Source organism: Heteronotia binoei, chromosome 6 (genome assembly GCF_032191835.1).
Source record: "Heteronotia binoei isolate CCM8104 ecotype False Entrance Well chromosome 6, APGP_CSIRO_Hbin_v1, whole genome shotgun sequence".
Taxonomy (NCBI): domain Eukaryota; kingdom Metazoa; phylum Chordata; class Lepidosauria; order Squamata; family Gekkonidae; genus Heteronotia; species Heteronotia binoei.
The window spans coordinates 47,132,077-47,159,176 of record NC_083228.1 but is presented as its reverse complement, the minus strand read 5'-3'; the positions used below and the strand labels follow the sequence as shown (position 1 = coordinate 47,159,176).

The window sequence follows — 27,100 nt, the reverse complement described above, 5'->3', positions numbered from 1 at the left end:
CCAAAATAACACATTATTCTTCAGTACTTCTGATTAGTCATTGACTAATTAGTATTTGACATATTCCAAATTTTATTAGAAGAACTCATAAACTGAGTGTTGTCTTTGCTTAAGAACTTCTTGAGCATTTTCTGTACAAAGTGTTTTATGGTTCCTTTTGTTTGTCACAATGAAATTAATGGCTGACAGTGACTTTGAACTTGAGCTTCTTGTAGCCAGCTAGCCAAGCTCTTAATTGCTTCTTTCTTAAAAACAAATAACATTTGGTAAAATATGGCCGCTTTTTATATGCAATAGACCAGTTCTTATATGTTCATCCGGTTGACTGTTAATTGATATATCTCATGAAATGGAAGAGTTAAAAAATTTGAGAGATGTATAATTGTACGTGTAGTATTCATTTCCTTCACACAAGAAATCTTATAAAATTTAGCTTTTCCATTAATGTATGTAAAAATATTAAAAGCTTTTGTATATTGCATTAAAAAACTTATGTCGGCTGCCCTGCATTTTCCTATTTATTAAAACTTTTCAAGCAGTAAAAACATTTTACTTGTTAATGAGGGGAAGTGGGGAAATTAATGAAAGAGCTTGGATCCTCCAAGATGTCTCCTTTTAACCATGCACAACCGGCTCTCTTTTCCCCCACTCTATGTAGTTTAATTTCTGTGTTAGGGTTCAGTAAGCAAATGCAAATAGATGTAATGATTTGCATCAGTAGATTACGTCTCAGTTTAATATCCTCGGATATTTTGGTCAAGGACTTTTTTCTTTGTTAGGTTGGCACTGTTTTTCTACAGTAAAAATGTATCATTGCAGCATTTATGTTCAAAGGCTCACACATACATTGCTTTCCAAAATTAGGATCTGCCATCACTTTTATCACCTGCAAAGAATAGATACTTCTATTATTTAGCAAGGTATTGGACAATGTTGTTCTTCATTGAAATGTAACTTTCTCTTATCTCATTCTTGAGCCTGTCTTACACTGAATGTAAATTTGAAACGTGTCTTAGAAAATTTAAGATGCAGGTTCTATGCAATGGAATTATTCTGTTAGGATTTGGATAATGGGAAGTATTACCCCACTTGCTTGCTGGGATGACTCTCATCTGGTTTGAAATGGGAAGCCCTTTTCCTCTTGACATCGGTTTAAAGACAGAGGTCTTTGAGTCTTAGGGCAGGTGTAAATTTCCTGTTTGGAAAGGAATCCATTTCAGCTGAAGGAAATGCAGTCAACAACAAGGCTTGCAAATTGGAAAAATTTAACCTGGGTACTTCTTATTATAACCTGGGTACTGAAGTCTTCCTAGGGAGCAGCTCAATTTAACATTTATATGGCAGGCCAGGTAATTCCTTTGGCTCATCTGTAAACAGCAGATGTAAAAGAGTGATAAAGCTGCAGTACTGCAGTCGGAGTGCTCTGCTCACGATCTGAGTTTGATCCCAGCAAAAGCTGGTTCAGGTAGCCGGCTCCAGGTTGACTCAGCCTTCCATCATTCTGAGGTTGGTAAAATGAGTACCCAGCTTGCTGGGGGGGAAAGCGTAGAAGACTGGGGAAGGCAATGGCAAACCACCCCGTAAAAAGTCTGCCGTGAAAACATTGTGAAAGCAACGTCACCCCAGAGCCAAAGACAACTGGTGCTTGCACAGGGGACTACCTTTACCTTTAAACAGCAGCAACATCCTTTTTCATCAGGAGGAAGGAGGTGATTCTTGTTTCTACCGTCTTCCTGTAGAAGTGCTTGATTTGCTTGCACTATAGAAACATTTAAGGATGCTTGCATACAACATGACAAACAATTCCATAGTCAAAACTAATTTGGTTAATAACTGGATTACATTCCAACTTAAGGTTAACAGTTTGTTTTATCTTTTGGTAAGCATGTTTTTGATGACAACTTGTTTTATCTTTTAAAAATATTTTTAAAACTATGGTCTCTAAATACTACTTGTCTAGCTGTTCTTGACTGCAGTAGATTCTGTTGTGGAACCATCTGCACACAATAATCCACTTTCTTTTCTTACTGTGTTCTTCGTCTGTAGCATCCTCTGTTTCTTTGGTTCTATTCAGCCAATTGACAGAGTGCGGATCTTGAAGAATAGTCTTGTTTCTAGGAGCCTGTCTAAGCTGTCTTTCTTCCCCTGAAAGTAAGATGTTGAGATTTCATTTTCCCATTATTGTATGCTGTGATGGACTGCACTTTTAAAAGCTTAGAAGTGCTGTGTGAACAGATAAAGGACTGTGAAGGGTTAATTCTTCACACAGCCAGAGAGCATTGAGTGACAGGCTACTTTAAGCAGTCTTATTGGTTGGCATCAGCTGAGCAGAAAAATACATCAGAACTGGATGCTGAGGAGAATTCAGTCTGATTTCAGCCCTAGCTGGGAAGAGTCAAATACTGACAGTTTCGGAATTCAGCCCTGACTGAGAGCAGTTTTAACACAGACAGGAGAACTGGGGGAGTATTGACAAAGAAGTTAGGGAGGTAGGCAAAGACTCCCATTCAGACCAAAGAAAGGGGATAGATCTTTTAGTGAGAGGAGAATTTCCCTATCTAGTCAAACAAGAAGTTAGCTCTGAAGAGTGCAGAGTTCCTGACCTGGTGTGGTTAGAAACTGCCTCTAGAACCTTAAGACTCTGTTAAAACTCAAGACAAGTACTGGTGTTTCAAAAAGAAGGGGTTTGGATACTGGAAGTAGTGTATCATCCTTCTGAAAACCAAAAGAGTTAGATAATACTCAAAGAAAGTGTACTAGAGTGTTTGGTAAAACACTGCAATTAAAGCCTCTCAACATAAAGATTTGAGTAACAGTGAATAGCTTAAGAAGTTCTCATTAGCTTGATACATAAAAATTAAAGTCTATGTATGTACTGATTTTACTTCAGAGTTATCTGTATTGAGTTACCACAGAAAATTTACCCCTGATTAAATCTGATACTCTATGTTGAATAAAATATTTTGTTAATTTGGAATATAAAAACTTCTCTGTGCCATTTCCCCCCCCCCCCCAAGTTGGAATAAAGAAACGGACAACAATAAGTTGGATAAACTAAGGGCTACTTTATTTAAAACCCTAGTGACAAGGGCAAAGATTAACTGGTGACACAGTCAAGGCCAGGAGTCATTCCTAGACCGTTCCATTGCCACACAGTGGGCCAGACACCTTGCCTCGGAACTGAGCCAACTCCCAGAAGGCTGGCACAGTGCTTGGGATAAGCCCTAGAGATCCCCCCTTCCAAAAATAACACTACACAGCTTATGTGGAGATCTATCTCGGCCATCCTGAAGGCAGTCTGTGTTCCCCCCCTCCCCCGCACAGCCTTAGGGATGATACTGCAAGACCCCTCAGTCCAAATGGGGCAGCTTCATGGTGTTCACCTAACTGCAAGATCCAATAACAACCAGAATACTGTCCAACATAAAGTGACCAGCCTATTCAATGACACCACCTCAGCCAATTCCACAGTTGACTGAGCCATAGTGTAGGGTAGGCAAAAACACCCTCTCCAACCAGCCAATCAGGAAAGGGTGAAAAATTCCTACCTGGTCCCCACTGAACTTTGGCAACCAGCTAAAGCCTCACAACAAACAATGGTGGGAGGATGGACTGAGCATGAGGCAAGACTGAGAGGGAGAGGGCAAAGCCAGCTAATCAACTATGGCTCTGCCCCTTACAGGAACTTGGCTGCATTTGCAGCCCTGCTCTTCCTCCTTCTTAGGAGACAAAGTTGGCCCTCCTGTAGCATGGCAGAGTACAGCTGCAGGTAGGGGCTGAATTAATTTTTTTAAGTTAATGGAGGCTCCCATGCTTTCCCTCAGGTTCCTGGGCTGAGCAAACAGCCAAAATATTGTGCTGTGACAGGATGGGACAGCCAGAATTCTGCAGAAAAGAAGAAAACAGATGCCCAGGGTGGCTCAGTCACAAAAGGGAAAGAAAAATGGAGGCAAAATCTTGCCCCTGGGGAAGAGAAGTGAACTGGGGGCATCATATATGCTTTTGCCAAGAATCAAGACCTCAAAAATGAAGCAAGATGGCAGCCACTGTGAGTGGTGGCAGAGGCAGGAGCAGCAGCAGCAATGGTGGAGCCAGCATGCAGGTGGACACGGCCAGGTCGGGGGTAGCGGCGGTGATGGCTTGGGTGTAACGAGCAGCATGTCGGTGGCACTTCACTCTCTTGTCCTCAACATCAGTGACCACTGGATCCGCATGCGCTCCTAGGAGGGCCTCTCTGTCCAAGTGATCGGGGCGCTGATCAGGCGGCAGGAGTGGCACAACTTTGAGGTGATGTACTCCTTCAAGCTGTTCTCGCACACGGTGGAGGAGAACGTGGTGATGGACAAGGAGTATTATTACACCAAGAAGGAGCAGTTTAAGCAGGTGTTCAAGGACCTGGAGTTCCTCGGCTGGTACACCACAGGGGGCCCCCCAGACTAGTCCGACATTCATGTGCACAAGCACACAGATCTGCCAGTCAGTGTCTTTGAGTCTGTGATTGACATCATCAAGAGAGGCAACCCTGTTGTTTGCTGAGCTGACGTACATGCTGGCAACAGAGGAGGCTGAGCGCATTGGGGTGGACCACATGGCCCAGTTGACTGCAACAGGCAATTGCGAGAACTCCATAGTGGCCGAGCACCTCATTGCCGAGCACAGCACTTTAAAGATGCTTCACAGCCATGTCAGACTCATCCTAGAATATGTCAAAGTGATCGAGATAGGTGAAATACCTTTCAACCATGAGATCTTGTGGGAGGCCTGTGCCATTGCCTGCCTGTGCTGAGCACAGACAAATTCAAGACAGACTTCTATGGTCAATGCAATGACGTGGGCCTCATGACATATCTGGGCATCATCACCAAGACCTGCAACACCATGAACCAGTTTGTGAACAAATTCAGCATCCTCTATGACCGCCAGGGCATCGATTGATGAATGCGGGGCCTCTTTTTCTGAGGTGTGCCAGCATTCCCAAATAAAGCAGTTTTAATGGGGGGGGGGGGGGAGAACTCCAAAATGTTACTAGTATTGTTTTCTAGAGGAAGAAGAGTTGAAGGTGGTTTCATTTACCCTAGGGGTGTATTGGCCTTGCAAATCATTCATCTCCAACACTACATTGTCACTTGCTATTTACATTTAATGATCCTCATCTACTAGTTTTATATCTTGACTCCTTATTAAAGAACAATATGTGAAAAGATAGATTTTTAATTAGCAAAAATAGTATAAGCATCAATGACAACAGTACAAGAACTGATTGACAGATCTGGCAGGTTTATTAGCAACAAAATCAATTGGGGAAAATTCAGCTTGATGGCTGCCAAATAAAGAGAGAGAGAGCTAATTAAAAATACTGCACAATTTATAGTTTGTGACATGATGCAATGTTTGGAAATTAAGTTGATGATAAACCAGCAATGCTGCATCTATAGCAAGAATTCCATACTATTATCATATAGAACACAAATTATATACTTGTATACACACATCATCTCTCTCAACTGCTGTAATTGAGGATGATAAAGTAGATGTTGGATATTTGTACAGTTTATATTGTGCATACTGAAGTAGGTATGTATAAAATATCCGAAACATTTGAAATCTATTTCTCCATAGAGTCCCAGGTTGACAACTATGAGGTATGTTGGTAGAAATGGAAATTTCTGGTGGCTTCATCTAGTGCCACCTTAGTGTTCAAAAATGCACATGAAAACGTTATCTCATTATGAAAGTGGGTTCTACCCAGTGCTGGCTCTACCACTAGGCAAACTAGGCGATTGCCTAGGGCACCAGCCTTCTGTGGCGCTCAATTGGGTGCCCCCCATGTGGCTTGGTGACATTATCAGTTAGCCTTGCTTCAGGTGGCAGAAAGTCTTGGGCCAGCCCTGGCTCTACCCATTAAAAATACTGCCCAAATCCAATATATATCTTCTTTACTTTCTGGGAATTGAGAAAGTTTACATGGTGTTTTCTCTCACCCCATCCCCATTACATTATTTCAGCCAGTAGCCTTGAAGCCAACTGACCAGGATTAAAAATTAAAATGCTGCAATGTCACTAAAACAATGTCCATTCAATAATAGAGTCCTTAGCTGCTGGAAGCAGGAATCTGTATTAGCAGCCATCCCATTCCCTCCACCTTTGCTGATTCATTCTCTCTCCCTCTCCCCCTCCCTCCCTTCCTCTCTCTCTCTCTCATATATATATATATAGATTGCCTGTACTGGTCTATATTCTCTCAAATGTTGCACCATATTGGATCTGTTACCATATATGGACATGGGGACATGCCTATTTGAATGGTGTCACTTCCAGTTTTTTTCCAGCTTCATGCTAGAGTAACCTAAATGTAAGGAAGAACAGGCTTCTGTCCAAAACCTCTTGCTCCTGAAACCCTCTGACTGAGGTATAAAACAATAATGTGCCTGGTCTGCATAGTGAGTCTTGGAAATGGTAACCAAGGATTTTGGTGTGTGTGTGTTTTGATAAAGTGGAAGCCTTAAATGTAAGTGTGGAAGAAGTATATGGTAAAATCACAAGTATTTTAGTGAGGGGAAAAATCAGCCAACTTACAGTAATATCAGTAATAGCTGTAATGCTAAAATGTCCATGTTGAGATACACAAATACTCAAAATGCTTACATACATACAATGCAACCAATATGACTTTCCCATAGAGGAGACAATAGCAGATTTGGGAATTTCTTGAATGAAAATAAAAGATCCAGACTTGAATTTTGTTAATAGGTATGCTTCCTATTAGCTGAGCAACTGTTACAGTCAAGTAACCTTATATTCTTCCACTGTAATTTTAAGACTGTGGAATGGATGCTTTTGTCCTCTACACAATGAGGTTTAATTCTGGTGTACTGTTTTTAACAGAGTGAAATCCTTGACAATGTCAAAGAAACTTTCACTAGTATAGCAGCTGAATGAATAGTGATATAGTAAACTGCTGTGTGGCCCTTGCTTTGTCAGCTTTCCCTAGATATTTTAATAACCTTGGGGAGGGGCAGGGCAAACTTTATAGTACTTCTACATATTTTCTCATATGCTTTATGTAGTTAACATGCACTTATAACTTTTCTTTTTGGCAGAATGATTCATTGACTTGGTGTGAACTGCTGCTGTTTCTCCCAGCACGGTTCATTATTCTAAAATTACCTTTCTGTCTGCAGTTTAATTCAACCAGGAGAAAATATTACAACTTCTGCTGTTACTATTTCGAATACAGTCTTTATTATTTTGTTTATTTATGTTGTTTATAGTCCGCCTTTCTCAATTGAACTCAAGGCAGAGAATTGCTCCTGCAGGACACCACATTCTAGTGGGTGTCACTGAGACAATTTCCTTCCAAGCACCACCCTCTGTCCTTGATCTTGGAGAAAGGAGACTAGCCACTGTAAGGCAAACCCCTCTTATCCCTGCATTGGCAAGATGGCAGGTCAACACATCATGGTTGACCATACTGAATTACTGACAAGTCAAGTAAAAATCTCCAAGGAAGGAGAGCCCACCACCTCCTAAGGAAGCCTATTCCACTGAGGAACTGCTCTGTCAGGAAATTCTTCCTAATATTTAGTAAAAAAAACCCACTCTTCTGATTTAATTTCAACCTGTTGGTTCTGGTCTGACCTTCTGGGGGCCACAGAAAACAATTCACGATCCTCTGTATAACAGCGCTTCAAGCACTTGAAGATGGTGATCATATCACCTCTTAGTCTTCTCCTCTACAGGCTAAACATACCCAGCTCCTTTCACCTTTCCTCGTAGGACTTTGTCTCTAAACCCCTCTCACCATCTTCATTGCCCTCCTCTGGACACATTCCAGCTTGTCTGTATCCTTCTTAAAGGATGCTGAACACAATACTCTAGGTGAAGTCTAACCAAAGCAGAGTAAAGTTGTACCATCACTTTGTGAGATCTGGATACTATATTCTGCTGATACAGCCCAAAGTCATATTGTCCTTTTTAGCTACCACATCACACTGCTGATTCATGGTCCACTAAGACCCCTGTATCTTTTTTGCACAAACTTCTGCCTAGGCAAATCTCCTCCATCCTGTAATTATGCATTGGATTTTTCCTACCTAAATGCAGAACTTTAAATTTATCCCCATTAAAATTAATGTTATTTGTTTTAGCCCAGTTTTCCAGCCAGTCAAGATCATCCTGTATCCTGACTTCTTCTGTATTTCCTACACCTCCCAATTTAATCTTCAGATTTAATAAGCATTTCCTCAATTCCTACATCCAAATCATTTATGAAGATATTAAATAAAATAGGTCCCAGGACAGATCCTTGAGGCACTTCATTTGTCACTTTTCTCCAAGAGGATAAGGAACCATTAACAAACGCTCTTTGGGTGTGATTTGTCAACCAGTTACATATCTACCTAACAATAGCAGGATCCAAACCATATTTTACCAATTTGTCAACAAGAATATTATGTGGAACCTTACCAAAAGCCTTACTGAAATCAAAATAAACAATGTCTACAGCATTCTCTTGTTCCTCCAAGAAAGTAACTTTCTCTCGCCACCCCCCACCCCCAAAAAAGATAAGGTTAGTCTGACATGACTTGTTCTTGAGAAATGTATGTATGCTGGCTGTTAGTAATCCCAGCGATCCTTCCTAAATGCTCAAGGACTGACTGATGATTTGTTCTAAAACTTTTCCAGGTATAGACATCAAGCTGATGGTAGTTACCCATATCCTCCTTTTCCCCCTTCTTTGAAGATGGGAACAATATTTGCCTGCCTCTAGTCTTCTGGCACCTCACCTGTTCTCCAAAAATCCTAAAAAATAATGTTCAGAGGCTCAGAAATTATGTCCACATGTTCTTTTAGTACCCATGGATGCAGTTCATCTGGCCCTGAGGACATAGTTTCATTTAAAGAAATTGGGTATTATGTAGTACCCTAAAGTCGATCCTAGGCTGCAACTCCCTTCCCTCATCCTATGTTCTGTTTTTGCCACATTGAGCACCTTTCCCCTCTCAATAGAAGACTGAAGAAAAGTAGGAATTGAGCAGTTCTGACCTCTCTTTATCACTTATTAGTTTCACTTACCTGTCCCTGCAATGGACTTACTGTGTCCTTGCTCTTTTTCTTACTTTGAATGTACTTTGTTGCTTTAGCATCTCTCACTAGCCTAAGCTCATACTAAGCTTTCGCTTTCCTAACTTTTCTTTCTACAAGCACTGCTTATTTGTTTATATTCATCCTTAGTTATAAGGTCCTCCTTCCATTTCCTAAATTAATCTTTTTTATTTCTCAAGTCCTTAGAAAGCTGTTTATGGAGCCACCTTGGCTTCTTTATGCTGCTCCAATTTTTTCTTCTCAGAGGAATCATTTGTGAATGTGCCTTCAATATTTTGCTTTTAAGAAATTCTTAAGGCCCTATTGAACTCCCTTCTTCTTAAGTATTTCTGGCCATGGGATTCTACCCAGCATAACTTTTAAGTTTGTTAAAATTTGCTTTCCTAAAGTCCAACTTATATGTCTAACTATGTACAGCTTTCCCCTAAAACTGTAAATTTCAAATCTTGGATAGAATGTATGTGTACTAAAATGTTGAGATCTGATACTGTTAGTTAGCCTATCTAGGCCTTGAACAATTTTCAGGCTGACCTCTGACAGACAAACTTTAGCCTTCAGCTTGATTCAGCGTGGTGAACTGTGCCTGCATTTTTGAGGAACAGATATCTGTGTAATGTTAGAGTCAGAATGCCTTTTTTGTGAGAACTGATCTTGCTGCTAGAAGTTGTTTCACCAGGTTGGAAGTCAAAACAACTTAGAAAAAGATACTCTTTTTCAGAGGGAGATAGCCTGAAATGACATTGAGAGATTGCTCTGATGTAACCATGCATGTCCATAATTGTTTCTTGTGTTGCAATTTTAATTTTGTTTAATTTTGTAAATTTTTTAAAGGACACATTGCTTTGATGCCTTTTTATTTTTTTCTGTAAGGAGAATGTTCAGATAAAAAGATTCTGTCCCTCTTTGGATTCACCAAAAACTGGCTTGCTGTTATAACTGGACAGCTAACAGTGCATAGTTCCTGTAAATCAAGAGTTGTCAGATTTCCTCAAGAGGGACTTCTATGACAATATTTTGGTTTATCAAGTCCTCTTGGACTCTGATTTCAATACAGGGATTCCTCCCATTACCCAGTTTTTAGTTAACGGAGCCTCCTGCAGCCTGCCGCGTTGCGGTGTGGCTGCAGTGGAGATTTTGCCCTCCCCCGGAGGGAGAGCGGACTCTTCGGCGCGCTTGCAGGCACGTCTGGAGGGGGCGGGGCTTCAGCGCTTATACTGAAGCCTTCACACCCCGTCACGTCATTCCTCTCTTTGTGCTCGGGCTGTAGGGAGCGTGCTAGCACGCTCTTTGTTTGAGCGGGAGAGGGGATTAGGCTGGGAGGCCGGTGCGTCGGTAGATCGCTGCGGCAGGAAGCTTGGAGCGTCGTGGGATGTGGTTTGCCTTTAGTTGGTCACTTGGCCCTGTGTTATGTGAGGGCTGTCTTTGCATACGTGCCCTCTAGATTTTGCTTTGCCCCATATTTTTAGTTGGCAGGGGAGCGTCATTTGGGCGGTGGGAGACTTTCTTTTATAAGGGCCCTGGTCGCCAGCACTTCTTTGTCGGGGGCAGGTCATTGTTTTTGGTGGCCCGTGGTTTGGGGTGGCCATTAGAGCAGGGCTGAGGCGGCGGTCAGGGTGGGTTGGACATTTTTAGAGGCGGCCATTTTTTATAGGCACTGGGGTGGTCGTGCCTTCCTTCCCCTGGTGCTTGGTGGCCATTTTGGGCTCACTTCTTCTTAGTCACACTGTGCTCTTGGGCGGCCATTTTGGGAGTGTTTGGAGGCGGCGGCCATTTTAAGGTTTAGTGGCCATTTTAAAGGTAGGCCTTGGCCCTCCCCCCCACCCTTTTTTCTGTTAAGAAAATTGAAGGGTTTGGTGGGTTTTGGCTTAGTGTCGTTAGTGTCGTTAGCTGCTTTACAGCAGTTCATTCTCCCTTTAATTTTGATTTGTGCTGGGCTCTGTAGCGAGCATGTCAGGGTGTAAAGGTAGTGGAAAGTCTAAGGGAAAGCAGCCTGCCCCTAAGGCTCCTAAGCAGCCCCTGAAACGTCCTCCACCCCCCTCCCTTTTGGGGTGTTTGGGGTCTGGCAGGATCAACCTTTGGGTGTGGCCCGAGGTGTGTGAATGCAGAATGTCCTGGTGACTCGATTGGATGGGTGCCTTTCGCTGAGACTCGCGTCTGGTGTCTGGACCCTCCGGTGCGAGCCTCCCTGCTGGGCCTCCCTGGCGGGAGCTGTGGCACACAGCTCCGACTGGGGGGCCAGGTCTCTCGCCCGCTGAAAAAGGCAGGGGAGCAGTCTGAGGAGACCCTTGGCCCTGATCTGGCCGCAGTTCGGTTGCCCCTGCCATTGCTGTGTTATTTAATAAAGTGGCCCATAGTTTCACCAATCTAATTGAGTCCGTCTCTTTATTCCGACTTGGGGGGGGGGGGGGCAACTTGCTTTGTGAAAACAGTGTCTGGAAAAAAAATATTTTTCATACGCGTTTTAACATCTTTGCAATAATCTTATTCAGCTTGATCCATTTTATCCAGTTGTTTGTGGAGCCCAGTCTCAGGTTGTAAGTTTCAATTTCATTTGGTCATGGTTGGGTCTTCTGTCAACTCTTGTGGGTCACATATGTTCTCTTTGTGTTAGGAAATATTGCTAGTAGTTCTCAAAAGTTGTTTAGCTGCTCTTCATTTATGCAGATATCCTCTGGGTTTTAAGATTTATCTCTCAGTGTGAAATGGAGGTTATCTTCTGGATTATGACAGCGTGTCTTTCAAAATCTTGTTTCCCTATCTTTCTTGAAATAGTCTTTCTTGTGGATGTATATGGCAGTGGGCAGAAACAGCAATGACAACTGGCAGAGTGCATATTCTGAAATGTACAGAATCCTGAATTTTGAAGTCATGCAAAAAACCCACTTTCCTTTGGATAGTAATGCAGAAAGTAAGAAACAATAAGACTATATAAAGCTAAATACAGAAAGAAACTTGTAGCTCTTCTTAGTTTCAGTGTACTGCATTTTAGAATGGACTAGACCAGGGATGGCCAACGGTAGCTCTCCAGATGTTTTCTGCTTACAACTCCCATCAGCCCTAGCCATCTGGCCGGGGCTGATGGGAATTGTAGGCAAAAAATATCTGGAGAGCTACTGTTGGCCACCCCTGGACTAGACAGTTGTAAACATCCTAATCAGTATTTTTACCTTGGAGAAGTTTTTAGAGTCAAGTGAGTGGGCCTTTGTTTTTAGAAGTTACTATCATTTTTTTAAAAAGATTACTTTGAAATCCTTGTATTTTTGAAAGCTAGTTACAGAGAATTAGGCAATGTAAATCGGTGCAATACAGTGGTCATGTCCTTAGAATACTTCACTTTAAAAGGCATCTAATTAAGGACTCAAGGAATCATCATAAAACTTTCTCTCAAAATACTCTAATAACTTCTTGCTTTTGACAATATAATATAAGCATGTTTATCTTTCCTCTTCTTGAGACCTTTGCTATACATATGTCCATGGCATTTTTGTGAGTATCTTGGACCGTGGACCTTCTGAAGTAACATATTTTCCACTTCCATCTTTGATCTTTGGAATTCTTTCTGAGCCCTGTTATTTCTGCAACCTTTGTGGCAGTATGGTACCTCCGCATTGCCAGCTGCTCGGATAATATCTCTCCATGCCCTTCTTTGTAGTAAGCTTGGACAAGTGAAAGGGGTGTTTTTAGGACTTGAGACCAGGAAGTTGCAAGGTGATATGAGTATGTATGATCATGTTAAGGGGTGGCAGTATATGGGGGGGGGGGGTTAGTAAGGCATGCAGAAAAAGCAGCCTCCATCACAGCAGCAGTAAAACAGAGGAGAGGCCCTACTGGCAGTACTGTGGTAGGTAGCTGCTTCAACTTGGGGAAAGAATAGGCTAGGCATTGTAACATGCTCACAAAATCAGATGAGAGAAAAAAAATAACTATTTTTTGATAGGATACAGTGAGATATCAATGAATATGCATATTATACAATACAATATCTTTATTGCATTAGCAAAATATTGCCATAGCAACCAACCAAATACAACAATAAAATAAAAGGGAACGAAGAGAAAACACAAAGCAACATCCAGTACCTCATTCCATACTGCGATAAGAGGTCATACAATCCTAAAAGTATCTAGAATAAAATGTCAATAAAAATTTAAAAACCTAAAAATCTATACATTCTAAACTTTTAGAACCTTTACAGACTAAATTTAAAATTACTTCTCTGATCCTGTGATTATATAGAACAATGTTGTGAAATTGCAAATCATCATCTAAATCATTTAAAACTCAACTGATAATTAGAAATTATATCTCATTGCATTTTCCTTATTATAGGTTTTTAAAAATCACATGCATATGTTAGATGTGCAGTTTTTGATGGATGTTGTAATGAAAATGACATAAACAGGTTAGAGCACAGTGGTTTTTAAAAATTATGTGCCAGTTTCAAATAGGCATAGTGGGTGAGGAGCATTGCTGCCCATCACATGTTATGCATATGCTCCACCAAAGGCAGCTGTCTTTGGAAGCCTAGTGTATTAAGGACAAACCTTGTACATGCAACAACTCATCAAGCATACAAGCTGCAGTGGGACTGGGGATGGGGGAGAGGCTTGATTCATAACTGTCCAGGAGTTGAGTGACATAGCTTTATCTTGTAAACCAGCAATTATGGCCTTAAAATCTTTTATTAAAAGGATGGCTTAACTAGTTCTGTGGAAACTTAGATGCTTCTGCTACAGCTATTAATAGGATGACTGTTTTCAGCAGTCCCCTTTGAAGGATAAATTGAGTCACCAGTGACTGAGGGTAGTTCATTCCGTAGCATTTACTCGAAAGCAGGTAGGTTTAGCTTTGCCAGACTGCCTAGATGTTATTGTATTCTATATACATGCTATAAATGGTCCCAAGGATCAGTCAAGTTTTTTTAAAAAAATTGTACGCAGTTAGGGATTAACTATTTCATTAGCACTTTCAAACTGAAAGTTTTTTACAGCTCTAAACTTCAACAGGGGCTGGATATTGACCTAATTTGTCTTTTGAAAGGACACAGAGTTTTAGTAGAATGCTTATTCTATTGAAATGGACAAATGCAGGTACTTTTTCTTGGATAGTCTGCATGGAGGGCTGATGTGCTATAAGATTTACTGTGCATTACCTTAGCCATCATTCCCATAAGTATTAATTTTAACTCCACTAATAAGAAACTGAACAAAAGTGGAATTATGAGTTCAGTAGTATTCCATGAAAGGTCAGTTGTTAAAAAGGCAGAGTGTGACATTCTGTGAAAAAGGTGCCTTCATTAATCATCCTGATAGGGAGAGCATAGGATATTCTTGACCAATACTGGTGAACCTTACAATATAATGTTTCGGGAAGTGGTGTTTAATTATTTGTATATATTAAAAATCAAGGGTTAATTGGCAGAATGCAGAATATATTTTTCTTTAACATTATAGCAATTTACTTCGGCAATTTCAAGTATACCAAGTTAAGAACAAAGCATTTTTTTAATATTTTTCATAACTGTCAACTTAATTATTCAAGTATTGTGGAAGCTGTAGATGATTTTAGAAATGCTATTTTACATATGTTTACTGGATGCTGCATTTAACAAAGCTTTGCTGTGTAATCTTAAGTAATGACTTCCAATCTAACCATCCTCTAATCTATTTACTGAGTGTCAACTATCACTATTGTTTTTGTTTTCTTTACCTTTAGAAAGTTGAGAGTTCAGTCCAAATTATATAAATTATTAAGTGTAATTCCACTGTCACATTAATAAGCTGAACATCTTTATTGTGACTGCTTCTGACAGTTTATGTTCACCATGATGCCCATTAAAGTTCAATATTGTACGAGTGTCCATTACGGTAATGCCTTTGCCTACATTACTGCTGTCAGATCTAATTCAGAACAACAAAGGGGACTAAGGGATCTCAACCATTAAGCTTTGCTTCTTGAAAGTTATCAGTTTCTCAGTGTAACAAGTAAACAGTGCAAATTGCTAAGTCTGCAATAGTTGTGATTATTTTTTCCTTAATGTCATAATTTTGCATAATGGCTGTTGTGCTACATTGACTAGGTCCATGGGTTGCTTAACATAAGTGATTGCACTTGTTTATGATTATAAACTTCTTCCGCTAGAAATACTGTATGAAATGCATGTAAATGATTAGTTTAAGATTTCTACTTCATTAGCCACATTATACACATTAGAGTCATTGTCTAAGAGTTAGTAATATTTGTAATGAGCTGTATAATATGTGCCTTTTAACAAAATTTGAAAGCAGATGGAATATTTTTGCAATAATTTATCATGGAAAATGAACCCTAACAAAATATTTTAACAATGGTTTGAGTCTTGAAATTGTGATGTTGCATTCTGTGGAGTATGTTACGAAATCTTGCTGGGGAAAGAAAAACATCAGAAGCTTTTCTGTGCTTTCCATTAATACAGTGTGTCTTTTCTAGTTCCAGTGTCTGTAGGAGCCCTTCTTTTCTTCCATAAAACCGATAGATAACCCAGAATTACATGGTAACCATGTAAAATACTGACATTTGATGTATTTCTAAAAAGTGATATATTTAATATCCAGTGAACTATGAAAAAGCCTGGGGAAGTTGCAGTGCCGCCTGGTGGGTGGTGAGTAAAACTGTAGCTTCTTCTCCACAATTTATTGTTGTACTATCCCTTTGAAGTAGTTAGGTGGAGAGAGAGCCCCAGTTCACCCAGTGATCTTGGTTATTAACAGTGTTTCCTCTAAGATGAGTTAGTGTGAGCTAGCTCACAGTTTTTTGCCTTGGGCTCACACTTTTTTGTCTTAGCTCAAGAAGGATGGTCCCAGAGCAAAGTAATTTTGCAGTAGCCAAATTGCTTGCTCCCAACTTTAATGCCAGTAGCTCACAACGTAGAACTTTTGCTCATAAGACTCCACAGCTTAGAGGAAGTGTTGGTTATGACCTAGACTAATTTCATATTACAAACCAGGTACAATCAGAGTCACTGGTGATGGATCATAATCTGACAGCTGGTTGGTAATCTGTGGGAGCACGGTAGCAGTAACGCTGGTTTAACCAGGTTACTGAAAGATTCAGAAAGCCATTTCTTTATGAATTTTCAGTCAACATACTTTGGTTCATTTTGTGATCTATACGAGTCAGCACCACCAAAACATTTTTTTTAAAGGATAAAGTTTCTTATTACTCACAAATTGATATTTTTGTCTTCCTGATGCTTTTGTGTTTTCTGATATACAAGTAATCATATTCGTGGAGTTAAAGCGAGCAGGATAAGTTAAAAGTCAGTATTAAAAGCTATACCTTAGAAGTTTAACAAAGAAGAGAGAAGACAAAAAGGAAGGAACAAGTACATTTTAGAAAAATATGAAATAGTGATAGTTTATTATTAGTAATTTAAAGTGTAATCAAAATGTTGCTTGGTGAGAAATGGCTTAGTTGTTTTCTAATCAAAGTGCTCTGGAAATTTAGGTAGCGATTCTGCACCTCTTGAAGTCAATAGCAAAAGTTCAGTTCTGTATGGGACAGTATAGCAACCTTTGGAAAAGGTAAACCCTTACAAAATTTCAGCTTTTCAGAGGTTGAAATTGGTGACCAGAAAAGGGCCTTTTCTGTGTCCTCACTCTTGACCATGTTAAATACTTAAAAATATTCTAATGCATCATGCTAAGACGGCTTTCCAGTACAAGTAAATAATAATAATAGTAATTATCATCATTATCATCATTTGATGAATCGCCCTATCCCAGGCTCAGGACAATGTATATATTTATTTTAGTATATTTCTATTCCGCTCATTCCCCATAGGACTCAGGGCGGAGTACAACATATGATAAAACAATAAAATACAATAAAAACATTCTATAAACAGACAACTCAACAGCACTCAGATTACCATGTCATGTTAAAACATTAAAAAATACATTTTAAAAATACAACAAAAATAAATTAAAAAAGATATATTTTTACTGTAACTGATTATATATATACAGTATTATATTTAGTAAAAATATATCTTTTTTAATGTTGTATTTTTGTTGTATTTTTAATGTTGTATTTATAATCAGTTACAGTATATATATATACAGTAATGTATATATATAATCAGTTACAGTAAAAAATTACAAACCCTGATGGCGTCTTTAAAGTGCTCTTATTCAGTCAATGCATCACATCAGGGGTGGGGGGATCTCCCCAAGAGGGGGTGGAGAGAAAAAGGTTATATATGATATACATCTCAAAACTAAAGGGAAGACAACAAAATATACATTTCTGAATACACACATTTACGTACATGTCTTATGTAACAATGCATAAATGCATGGGTAATGAAGTCACTGGCAAAAGTTTGTATCGACTCAGTAGATTCAAAATTTGAAGTTCAATTGAATGTGTTTAATTTATATGGGTGTATTCTTTTTTTGTTTTGTTTTTTGCTTTGATTATCTTTAGCAAAGTGCGAGTCTTTTTCTAACAAAGTAATTATTCCTTTCTTCCTTGGAGAAAGCTCACTTAGCATAAGAGAATTTTTCGATCCAATCCGCTATAAATCAGAAAGTATAGCAGATGTAGAGAAAATCTTATTACTGTTTTTGAATTAACACACAGAGTTCTACCCTTTGGATTAAATTGCCTGTAGCTTTAAGGAATAAAGGCCCTCAGTGGCCGTTGCTAGGGACTCACAGGAGTAAGCTGCCAGCTTTCAAGCCTTGGTTTCTGTCATTAAAAAGCAGAGGGAGGAGTAAGGACCCTTTTCATGTCTATTTGGACCTTTGATGGAGGACTCTTCAGTGCCCAGCATCTACTGAGCAGCTTGATACTACCTAACTTGCATGAAACACCCAGGACTGACTGATACTGTTCAACATAAGCCATCACACAAAAGCCATGTGATGTAGTAGTTAGAGTTTCATATGAGGATCTGGGAGATCATGGCCCAGATTACCACTCCGTCATGAAAGTTCACTGGGTGACCTTGGGCCAGTCACACATTCTCAGCCTATCCCACCTCAAAGTGTTGTTGTGAGGATAAAATTGAGGAGAGGAGGATGGAAGCAGCTTTTTTTAGGGGGGATCTCCATTGGCGAGAAAAGTGAATCACAAATGAGGTAAATAAATAAGATGAGGGAGCAGACAAAAGGTAAGTAGGTTGGTTGATGGATAGATAAGAGGGAGGGAGCAGGAAAAGTTGACAAAGTTGAGGATATAGATGCTGTCAACAGGAGATAGTGTGGGAAGGGACACATGGGGGGAAGTAAGGTGCTCCTTGTGGGTCCTTGCAGATTCCCCAATGTGCAGCTGAGCCTAGTGGCTGGGCTGGCATTATAGAACTGGGGCAGACTCCAAGGTAGAGGCTGTGAGGGAGAGGGAAGATGGGAAAGCTAAAATGAGGCAGATAAAGGTAGGTTAGCTGGCAGGTGGGAAGGAAACAAGGAAGTAGGAAAAGGATAGAGGCTATAGGGGCTTTCAGAAAAAGGAAAGACAGTGGGGAAAGGAACATGAAATTCCCCTGCATTTCTTTGCATTTCTCTTTCTTGTAGCATTATTAAAGCAAACTGAGACTAGTTTTTACTACCATCCACCTTCAAATGTCCCAAGATTCCTGTCTTTGAGAGGTTATGTATTTGTATCTTTCAGGCCATAAACAATATCTCCTATTATGCAGTGCATTGTAAACAACACAACAGGTATAAGGAGATTTTCTATGATATTCTGGCTCAGCCTTTCAACTTTAATTATTCCTGTAGACGATTGCAGTCCTAAACCATAGGCAGAAGCTCAGACAACACCACTTGGTGCTGCATTCCAAAAATCAAGTGACACAGCCTATTCTCTTTTATTGTGTTTGAGTTTAAGTGACAGCAAGTTGGGCTCAGTAGGACTGTTGTGTAAACTGTCTAAGGTTGAATAGGGCCTTATGTTTGTTACTCACTAACAACATTTTCTATTCTTCTATATCTGGCTGTGATTCCCAGCAAGTAAATTTAACTGTTTTACTTACTCAGCTCTCTCACATGGCCAGGTCCCCTGTCAGTTTATTCATTCTGCTGAACCTGAAATTTGAGGTCAAGGCAAAGGAACAATTTTGAGAAGCATATTTTTACCTCTTATCCATTGCCTCATGTGCTCAAACTTTGTTTTCCTGAACTGAATGGATGGGAAGGAATGTATGCTTATGAGTTGGAGATTATGTTTCTGCAATCAGAGAAATCTGAAGTCTAAGGATAGATTCAGAGGTAAAAAAGGGGTTCTCTACTCTAAAGCCAGGCAAATGTGGATAGCTATTGAGCAAATAAAAAAAGAGAAAATACATTGGAGTCTAGATACAGTATGTTAGTAGTAATAAAAGCAGTAGTACAGATTTACTGGTGCAGAAGTTTTAACTGTAATACTGTGGAATGGTAGGTTATTTTGTGTTCAAGAGCTACATTTATCACAAAAATGATGATATACAAATCACTTCCATATCACAAAATGTTCTTGGTCAAAATTGGCTTGAGGCAAGTGATATCTTCGAGTAAACAGTATATGAAGACCATATCTTAAAATGATAGATCACCTAATTTTGTTCTGACAGAGGTTTTTGCCGCAACAAACATCTGTCACTGAAATACCAATTCAGAGATACGGAAGCCAAATTGTAGAGGTTTTCCGGTATTTGTCATTCCTTAAGTTAAGAATGCTACTGATAGTTCTATAGCTAAGGCTGTAAACAGTTCTCCATTAAAAACAGTTCTTAAATGATTTATCTTTTGGTGCTAATTAACTAGTTTTTTAAAAAAATAATTAAACATATTGGTTCTGTTTCGTTCTAGATATACTTTCAATGCATAGAGTTTTATGATGTCACTATTTCTTTTTAATAATGTAAAGTGCACTATAATTTAATAATGTAAAGTGCACTATATAAGTGTATTATTGTGGAATTATTTTGTGTTAATCAGATTTTGGAGTACTTTTGTATGAGAAGTATGGCTTTTGGAGATTGTCAGGTTATACTTAAGAACTAAACCTGTAATGTCTGGTTTCTCACTTTTATTTGTGACTATCACTCATTCAGAGATTCAAAATTCATTAGAAGTATGAATAAGACTTGCCATTCTGAAGATCCTGTCTGCTAAATATCTGTGAGGTATTATAGTTGCAAGCACAATTTAGCAAACTCAAAATCTTATTAGAAGCTTTTGCCAGGTATAATTTTACAGTAGTTTATCTATACATTTGAGAAGAAATAAGCACAGGGACTTAAACATAAAGCAACAGCTAGGGCTAATACCTCTTATTGGATTGATTAATTTTTAAAAGGTAGAAGAACAAGCTCTTTTTGAGTGTTGTACTATTATACAAAACATTTGTTCAGACACAGATGGTTAAAGGCATTTAAAAAAAAGTTATATGGCATGCTAGTTATGTATGTAACCTAGGTATTCTCCAAGAACCTCAAAGTAGTTCATTAAATAATAAAGTACTATTTTAAACAACTAAATATGTATTAGCCTAGTATATTTGAGTGTGCCTGAAGTTATGTTAAATGAACAGAAGATTGGTTTGAACTGAACTACATTAATTGGATTTGAAATCTTGGCTGCTTAGATCATGTTATCTTCTCTTCAGAAGGCAGGCAGTATTTTATCAAAATGTATGAAAGGGAAATAAAAGAAAGGCAGAGTATAAGGTATCTTCCTATCTTAAGTGCCATCATGAGTACCAGTGAGCCAACAGACTCTGGCAGAGCGGAATGTAAATAACCTAAATCCATTCAGTCATTAGAAATCCCAGTGGAGACTAGAGCAGTTTACATCATTCTCCTTTTCTCTGTGTTTATCCTCACAACCCTATAAGGTAGGTTAGACACAGAGTGTGTGACTGTTCCAAGATCATACAATAAGTTTCCACAGCAGAATAATGATTCAAAGCTGGGTCTCCCAGATCCTCGTCTGAAATTCTAACCACTAAACCACACTGGCTTTCATGAGGTGTTTGTTGTTAAACAGCAAGGAGCCAGTCCATGGTAAGTCGTGAAATCAGCATGGTATCAAGTGGTTCCTGCTGTCCCCTGCCCTGACCCTGTTGAGTCCTTCCTTAAAATACAAAATTGCCCTGAAAATAACCTTGCTTCTCGCCTTTTGCTTATAGAAACCAAGGCTTGAAGGCTGGCAAATACTGTTGAGGTTGCCTGTCAATGGCCACTGAGGGCATTTGCTTCTTAAAGCTGCAGGTGCTGCTTAGTATCTGTGTGTATATTACTGATTTTTAGAAAGCCTGGGGGTTTTCTCAGGCTTGTAGAAACTGTTGTTGGTTCATCGCTCCAGTCTCTGAATTTAAGTATCCACAAATTTAGACATGTTAGATATATTGATGATGATAGGATTACATATGTGTATGTGTACCAAAAGAGTGAACCGTAAAGCCTCCAAAAATGAAAAGAAAAGAGTCCAGAGGGGTAGGTAGCTTCTCTGGATCCTCATGCTTCCTTGCTGTTAATATGCTGTGTCTCATTCTGTAGGACTAAGCCGCAGTGGGGCAAGTGAATTAATTGTTGCATAGCCTTGCCTGATATACACACATATTCTTGGTCTCTTCTCTCCTAGTCCATTGAGCTGCTGCTGTCTTGGCTTTCTTTTGTTTGTATAATCCTCAGTGTTCCTACCTCTGCTTTCGGTAAGCATGCTGGTACCTTCTGGAACAGCAGAACAGAAACTGAAGTAATGTTATCACACTGTAGTTTGTCCAAGAAGCAGGGGTGGGGGTGGGGGCTAGATGTCCTGGTGCTGTGCCCAGAAGCTGGGGCATTCTTCATGCCAGGTACATCAACAGACTTTTGCCAGGCTGCTTTGAACAGGCTAGATCTCTAATTCCACTCTGAAAAAAAGATGGGAGAACAACATATATTTAGTTAGCTGCATGATCCAGAATGATTTTCTGCAAGAACCTTGTGAATAAAGGTAATTTATTGGTGGAATCAACTGCCGGAAGAAGCTAGGGCCTTGCGGGACCTCGCCCAGTTCCGCAAGGCCTGTAAAACCACTCTATTCCGGCAGGCCTTTAATCTTACATCGAAGGACTGATACAGGGTGTCTGAGATACATTGAATATAGACTGAACGCCATCTGAAGCAAGAAAACACCAGATACAATTAGCACCAGACTGTTTTAATTGTTCTTAACCATTTTAATTGTTTAACTTGTTGTATTGTTTAACTGTTAAATTGTTCTTATTTTGCTGGTTGTGAGCTGCCCTGAGCCTGCTTCGGCGGGGAGGGCGGGATATAAATCCAATAAACCTTAAACCTTAATTCCAGACAAAAATCCAAAGTAGAAACTACTGGGGAAAGAAAGTAAAAGTAAAGTGTGTATGTGTGTGCATGCAAACAGATTCTATTTTGGACAGCTTGAGTGAAATGGAAGCTGCTACTTGTAACATTGGAGTTGTTTGCTCCCCAAGGACGGAATAAAGAGTCAGACACAGAGTATTGGTATAAAATTGGGTCACTTTATTCAATATTCTAATAAACAGCAAGGGTACCCCACCAGCGGCCTGGCCAGGGCTAGGGGTCACCGTGACCACTCCCCTGCAATTAACGGGTGAGAGTCCCAGCCCCCCAGCCGGAGATGAGTGTTACTCAGCTCCTTCTAGGCAGGCCAGCAGGGAGGCACGCACCAGAGGGCCCAAACCCAGATGCACGTCTCGCCAGAACGGCACCCTCTAGCCGAGCCTCCCGGACAGTCTGCATTCTCCAAACCCGGGTCTTCAAACCCGAAGGCTGATCATGCCAGACCCCAAATTCCCCCAAAAGGGGATGCTTCACAGTCCTCCCCTAGCCGCATAGTGCCCTAAACCCCAAAAACCTGCCACTACTAAGGCCAAGACTCTACTTAGGGCTTAGCGCCCACCAGGAGGCCCAAAGCCACCCTCAACCATTGCTGCAAATCTCTCAGGAAAAGCATATTACCCTTTTCCGAGAGATGGACCCCATCCCCTCTGTAGAGGTCAGGAAATTTCAACAAAATGTCCAGTTGGGGCAAATAGTGCCCCAACCCCTTTTCCAGCACCTTCCTGATCTCCTTATTAGCCTTATACCGGGCCCTTTCTATAGCTTCAGGGTCCTAAGCACAATGCCACACCAGGTGGGGCAGGATGGCTGACCAAATTATTGTGGTCCCAGGCCATCGCTCCTGAATGTGCTGGAAATCATCTCGGGCCTGCCAAACTAAGGCCTTGCCCTTTAAGAGTCCCAGATCGTTGCCTCCCAGGTGAACAATTAAAACCTGAGGAGGAGGACCCACACAATCTTTAAACAACAAAGGCAGCAGGCCCGGCCACTGAAGGCCCTGGCGCCCGCAACATTTGATACATACATGCTGCCTGAGTCCCAGCTGAGAGCCAACCGCAGTTCTCCGAGCCTGATGAGCGGCCCAAAACACGTGGCTTTGGCCGCATATGAGAACCCGGCTCCTCTGGCCAGGAACAACAGCATCTAAAGAGATAAAACAGTTAAACAAGAACAGAACCAACAATAAACAGACACCAAGTCACTCACAGCCTAATAAAAGGTCGCACGTAAGCCTTATAGGCCAAGGAACGCCACCTGCCCAATCTCTGAATGGAAGTGGAAGGATACCCCATGACAGCCGCTGTTGAGGCTGCCCCAGTTCTAAAGGAGTGGGTCCCAAACCGCACCCCAGACAACCCCAACTCACCCAAAGCCCGTGACGTTACTGCCCAAAAATGATGCTTCTTCAATGGGCTACCATTCGAATGTATAAACAAAAACCCCTCCATGGGCCCCCTAACTGCCAAATAAGCAGCCAATGCAGTAACTGGACAAAGCTCAAGCTCTGAACAACTACCCAACTCGAGCACCATACCCTTCTGCAACTGATCTGTCTTAGAGCGACGGACAGTGATGACTGCCTTACCTGCAAATAGCTGCAGATCCCGTAACAACAGAGCCTTACCAGAAACATCATTTCTAGACTGTGCCACCAGCTCACTTACTCTAAGAAACGCCCCCCCCAAAAGCTAACAGAGACGCAGCGTGAAACAAACATGCTTCAAATGGCGAAGCACACACCACGTCCCAAACCCTCTTCAAACCCCGCAGAATCAAAGGAGACACAAGATTCTGCATATCAACCCTGGGACCGGCCTCTCTGGCCCCCCCCTCCAGCATCTTTCGAATACGAAAGTCAGCTGTTTCTTCCCTATAATCCAGCGCCTTACTGACAAAAGCCAATGCAGACAGGCGCTCCCTAATGGATCGCACGGCCAATCCCTTACCTCGCAGAGAAACACAGTAATGGAGCAAATGCTCCACTGGGAGGGGCCAAACCCTGCAATACCCTACCTCAGCCCTAAAGTCTTCAAACTGCCACACAGCCCGTTCATAAGACTTCCTGGTGCTGGGCGCAATGGCTGGACCTATCACTCTGCAGGCCTCGGCTCTCCAATCAGCCATAACTCTTGGGGCATTGGCACCGGCTCCCTATCGGCATCTGGGGCAGAGCTGACGAAACCTCTCCATCTGTTTACAAGATAGAGTGTCAGCCACCCCGATACTCACCCCAGGAACATGCTTGGCTAAAAACAAAAATGTTAAGTCACAAACAGCGCAGAGTGAAGGCCCTCACCAATCTCATAAACCGGCCAGATTTGGATGAAAGGGAATTAATGACGTGGACCACCTCCATATTATCACACCAAAATTAAGATTGTATCATGATGCTGTTTGTTTGACTTGGATCAAGGATTGGATAATGCTGTTGGATAAAAAACCTTTAAGGTTGGAAGCTCATGGGAATAAATTCGGCTGGCACGCATATTTGTATTATGGGAAACACAAGATGGATGGGGGTTTTTTTCTCATCACTATATCAGAAACACTTTATTAAATACTTGGATAAAATATAAGAAATATGGTGATGAGAGGAAGCCGCTTTGGATAGTGCCAGCAGAAGTAATAAAAATAACAGCTGAATCTGAGGAAGAAAGAGTGATGTCATACAATCAATTGTTAAAGATTCAAGGTGGGAAAGTTGGATTAAAGTCAGCAGAAGAGCTAAATAATAAATACGACTGGTTCCAAATGCAACAAATAAAAAGTCTGATGGAAAATGATATGAAATCTGATGGAATTAGACGTGAGCAAACAGAATTGGAAATGGTTTTGCTTGGAGACAATGAAAAATTAATATCAAAAGTATATAAATTATTATTGAAATGGTCTACAGAAGAGGAAGTAGTAAAATCTCAAATGGTTAAATGGGCAATCAATATAAACAGAGAAATCCAAATGGATACTTGGGAGTACCTTTGGAAGAACTCGATGAAGATATCAACATGTCAGAATATCAAGGAGAACTGTTTTAAAATGATGTATAGGTGGTATATGACTCCGAAGAAACTGGCAAAGATGAGTAAAAAGATGTCAGACAGATGTTGGAAATGTAAGCACCATGAAGGTTCTTTTTTTCATATGTGGTGGACCTGTGAAAAAGCAAAAAACTTTTGGCGGATGATACAACAAGAAATTTCTAAAATTTTGGGTTATGACTTCAAGAAAGTGGCAGAGACTTTTCTGCTAGGATTACAAATAGAAAAATTTCCAAAAGAAGATAGGACTTTAATTTGGTAACTGCTCTCAGCTGCTAGGACATTGTATGCGCAGCTGTGGAAACAAGAAAAAATACCAGAGAAATGGGACTGGATTGTGAAAGTTTTATCGTGGAGCGAGATGGATAAATTAACAAGAACTTTGAGAGACTATGATCTGGAAGTGTTTAAAAAGGAGTGGAAGAAATTTAAAAAATATATAGAGTTAGAATGGAACGTAAAAAGACATTGGACAATCTTTTAATATGAATGAGAAGAAAAAGACAGTGTGTTTTGATGGGTTTGGGATACCTATATATTTGGATTTAAATATATAACTTTGGGGTAAATCTAATAACGGAGGGAGGGGGGAGTGAAAATGTCATATGGGTTAGGGATAGAAAAGATATAACTAAACATCGTAACCGTAGGTTATTAATGAATTGTTAAAATACAACGTTGGAGGGAGGGGGGATTGAAATGTCATACGGACTAATATTGAGATAATTAAGAAATAACTAAGTTGTATAACCATATGATATCAATAAATTGTTAAAACACATATTATCACACCAAAATTGGACAGTGTGATTGGCCATATCCTTCCCCCACAGCCAAACCGCGACTAAAATAAGAAAGAACTCGAGAAACGTAAGATCCCGGTTCACACCAACCTTTACTTAGGAGTCAGGCCAACTATCCATGCACCAATGTCCACGGAAATAGACTCCAAAACCCAAGGAACCAGCAGCATCAGACATGACCTGAAGCTCAGCTTCGAGCCTCATGTCGTCCCTCCAAAAAGAGACTCCATTAAAGGACTCCAAAAATTCCTGCCAAACCCTCAAATCATCCCTCATGCTGCAGGTGACCCTAGTTCTATGCTGAGACAAGCATAACCCTGCCATAGCATCTCACAGCCTTCTAAGAAAAGCCCTTCCCGGAGCAACCACTTTGCAAGCAAAGTTGAGGTGCCGAACTAACTACTCCAACTCCAACAAAGTAACCTTCCTTTTAAGAAGAAAGGTAGAAATCCTAGCCCTCAGCTCCACTATTTTCTGAAGAGGCACCCTAGACAACTGCGCAATAGTGTCAATCTCAATCCCAAAAAAAGTCAAACTCTGCGTCGGACCTTCAGTTTTCTCAGGCGCTAAAGGAACCCAAGCTCCGCCGTCAGCTAAACAAAGCCAGACAGCAACTGCCCACAACGCCCAGTCCCCTTGGGACCCACAAAAAGGTAGTCATCCAAATAATGAACGACATCCTGCAAACCCACTTTCTCCCGCACAGCCCATTCCAAAAATGTGCTGAAACGCTCGAAAGCTGAACATGACAATGCTCTATCCATGTAAAATTGACCCTCAAAAGAAAACCCTAGAAGTTCAAAATC

The 27,100-nt window shown here is 40.6% G+C and overlaps 1 protein-coding gene and 1 pseudogene across 2 annotated transcripts in view; both read left to right on the top strand.

The window, feature by feature from the left end:
* The window catches only part of MGMT (O-6-methylguanine-DNA methyltransferase), a 301,096-nt gene that overhangs the window by 94,525 nt on the left and 179,471 nt on the right, over window positions 1-27,100 (top strand). The window lies entirely within an intron of this gene.
* Window positions 4,037-4,959, top strand: LOC132573323 (COP9 signalosome complex subunit 6-like; annotated as a pseudogene).